The sequence below is a fragment of the Talpa occidentalis genome, unplaced genomic scaffold (genome assembly GCF_014898055.3).
Source record: "Talpa occidentalis isolate TD23 unplaced genomic scaffold, MPIMG_talOcc4v2.1, whole genome shotgun sequence".
NCBI classification, from domain to species: domain Eukaryota; kingdom Metazoa; phylum Chordata; class Mammalia; order Eulipotyphla; family Talpidae; genus Talpa; species Talpa occidentalis.
In genome coordinates, this window is record NW_026555331.1 from 67,752,200 (window position 1) to 67,755,926 (window position 3,727).

Genomic DNA, 3,727 nt, shown 5'->3' on the forward strand with positions numbered 1-3,727 from the left:
TGGCTTGTCTCTAACCACTGAGCTGATTGGTCAACTATTGATAAATAAAGCCCCACACACCTGTCTTTTTTAAGCCATTATACTGAACATTTGACATCTCAACACTTAATCCTTTTGTAAATTGTCAAATAAAAATAAATGTAAAGGAAAAAACAGAAGTGGAGTGTTTTTCTTTATAAAAACTATCCTTATGTTAATTCATGGCAACAATATGTTTTAGGAACATGAACTCTTTCTCCTTATCAAAGGGAAATTTAAGAAAACAAAACAAAATGCAGCAGCAAGCAAAATTTTTGGCAAATATCCGAAATCTTATTAGTGCTCATGATTGGGTGAGAGCCCTTAGTCTCTGTGGAGATTGATTCAGAAGCAACAGACAATCTACGTTTGCTATTAGACTTGCATGTTCGTAATTTTGACATTCTAACAAAGGAAACGCGGTCCACAAAATAAAGGTGTTTTAGGAGTAGAACTTGCGCATTAAATGGTGCTGCACTACTCAAAGTGGATTGGTGCTTACTTTACCCAGTTTCAGGACACATGTGAGAGACAAAATTAGGAAGTTTACAGCGATTGAAATCTAAAACCAAAATATTTGGTATGTCTGTGCATTTTATGTACTTTTCAGTTCATTTTTCTAAAACTTTATCATTTTTCACAAAACTAGTGTTAGTCCATGATACGTGGGAGGGCAAATAAACCCTCCCTCTCCAAGCTCCCAAACTTTGGCCACCACACTGGCGTTCTTCTCATGCACTGCCTCTGTTTTTCCACAAGATGTCACCTTACTTTCAGAATTGCTCTCAATCGCCTTTCTGGAGCTCAGCAACCCCCAAATTAGCTTTGTACTACACTACTACCGTTGAAGATTTAGAACAAAATTTCCCTCCTTAACACTAATTGCTGATTGACTTCTACTTGGTATAATTCTTTATTCTCAGCAAACAAATAAAGGTATAATTCCACTGACAGATGAATAAAGTTTCCGAGAGCCGTTATCTGAATGTCCCCTAGATTGTTGCTCTAATACCTCTCACACCAGGGGAAATTAAATAGATTGTGATGGTACAGGGGTGTCTGCTAAAGAAGGCTATGATGATGGGGTGATTTTTATTGACCTTCCAGACCAGAGGTTTTAGTATATTTTATGGCAGTAAACTTTAGAGTGCATTAGAATCACCTGGGAGCGCTTGTTAACAAAGGGATTATAGGACTTTAATTTGGCGGGTCTAACACCTCCCCAGAATATCTGACGCATTCTCAGGAGATCTGATGCAGCTGGTCCAGAAACCACACTTGGAAAACTCTGCCCTGTGACAAATGTGCAGGTGTAAGAGGTAAACCCTGGCTCAAATCCAAGCCCTGCCTCTGAGATAACTGAGTAAGAATAATCTGGGGCATGTGAACTTGCCTTTCTGAGTCTCTATTTCCTTATGTTTAAATGGGGAAGCTGATGGTGGTCCAAATAGGTGGGACATCCATGTGGGAGTTTATTAGAGACTGGTCTCCTGGGATAATCTGGATTTTGTGGAACCTGGAATGTATACATTTTGAAAAAGAATACAAAACTATAAATGTAAAATTAAAGTTTATATGTGAAATTTTTAGTGTTAAAATAAAAGCAAATTCAAAGATTTAAAATATGAGCAATGTCACAATTTTCAGAAAATCTAGCAAAATGTATTTTAATTAATTACTTGATGTCTCTTTAATAGCTACTTTTCGGCATTTTGACTGTCGCTTTCCGTAATTGTCTCTCTCTCAATTTGACAATTATTCTGTACTATGATTGTCTATACTAAAATTAGAACAATAATTTGTTAGCAGAATGCCTCTGTCTATGTTCCTTTGGCCAATAAAAGAAAACAGAGTTTGAGGAGAAGGAAAGTAGTTTAATTTGTCAACAAAGTGAGGAAGGCAGCAGATTTGTGACCTCTGTCCAGTGCTTTGGCAGAGGGCAGGGGTATTTATGCAGAGTTCCAAGGGAGCAGAAGCGGGGTGGGCAAGGCCAGCACGTCCATCCTTGTAACGCAAGTGTCTGGAGGTTTTGGTTGACGCCAGCTGCTTTTCCTGTCACTGGTGTTAAACAATTCAGATGTTATCTTCCTAGTGATGCTCTTATTTCTTCTGAATGTAAGAAAACAAAGTTCCTGAGACCTAGAGGGTAAATTAAGAAAGGAAAGGGAGAGCTTATCTGGAGGCCCAGAGAGAGACATATACTTTGTTGCTGCATCGAATTCAGTCTTACCTCTGGGTTGATCAGTATAAAAATGCTAGGATTCTTATCAAATTAGGAAAAACCTTTATCAATGCTCTTCCATATATGAGCTATAAGATTTTAGGGCATTTCATGGTTTCCTTAGCTGTATCCCAAAACTGTTGTCCTAACAAGTTACAGTTAAAGTATCTTATTTTGCACATTATATGAAACCATGTGACTAGAGAGTCCTTCTCATGGCCTTGGAAAAGTCCTGAGACTTAAAATTCATGAACCTTCTGGCAGAGCTGCCTCTCCATGGTCTGCTTCTCCTGTAGCACATAGCATTTACCTATACAGACAGGTTTAAATGAGCTGAAAAAAGTGTATGGTGTCATTAACTTTTGTTAGTATTTGGAGTAGCATACCAAATATATACACTAAATAAAAATCTAAATAAAGGGCCTCCCTGGTGGCACAAGTGGTTAAGCTCAGCACTGTGAAGCTGTCCACAGCCTCTGCAGCACATGTTCCATCCCCGGCTGGCCAGGGGAGCTACTCACATGGCGCAGCAGACCTCTCCTGTCTCACTGTTGCTCCCCTCAGCAGTGTATTTCAGCACATCTGCCTGTTCTGTTCCCCACTCTGTCTCTGGTGAATCCTCTCACATCAGTCCCCCGCCCCACCCCGCACCTCTGGCCTGTACTTCAGCTCTTACATGCATAAATAAATCTTTTTTAAAAAATCTATGTATGTAAAAAATATACTTTTTTTTGGAAAATGAAGAAGTCACTTTTTTTAAAGTCAGGCATCGAATTGCAAAGTTCAGGAACCTTGATATAGACAGAATATTACTTTTAAAACTATATTCAGCTTCTAAAAAATTATTACAAATCAGAAGCAGTAAGTTGAGCAATAAAATACAATGGAACTTTCAAGTGTCTGCCAAATCTGTGTTCTATGACTTAGCCCCAAAACTCCATTTACTTAACAAAGGCAAATATATTCCCTTGGGGACAAGGCGACTAGGTTCTTCCAGAACCAGGTACCCACACTTGAATTCCACCAGAAAAGTTTCAAGATTTCTACCAGAAAAGATGGCTTAAGATAGTAACAAAGGAGTTTCTTTTCTTCACTCCTGTGAGTATCATCTAATATTTAACCAAAGGAACATTCCACTTAGAGGGTTCCATGACTTGGGGTAAAATTGGAACACTCCTTGGGCATAGGAGACCAACACAAAGGGCACAGAGGAGGTACAGCAGAGAGTCACAATTGGATAGGAGGTGGGTGGGGAGAAAGGCCTGAAGGCTGTTGGCTGGGGCTCTGGGATACAGACAGCAGGAGGCACCAAGCAGGAGAGAGCTGAACACTGGAGGGACACGTCCCTGACTGAGGGGAAACACATGTGGAAGAGCTGGGGTACTCCTAAAAATTTAGGTCCCTAGTTGAAAAAATAGTCACTGTACATCTTTGGACTGGTGAATTCAGGCCACTTACTTTCACACTAATTGTTGGGTTTTTTTTTTT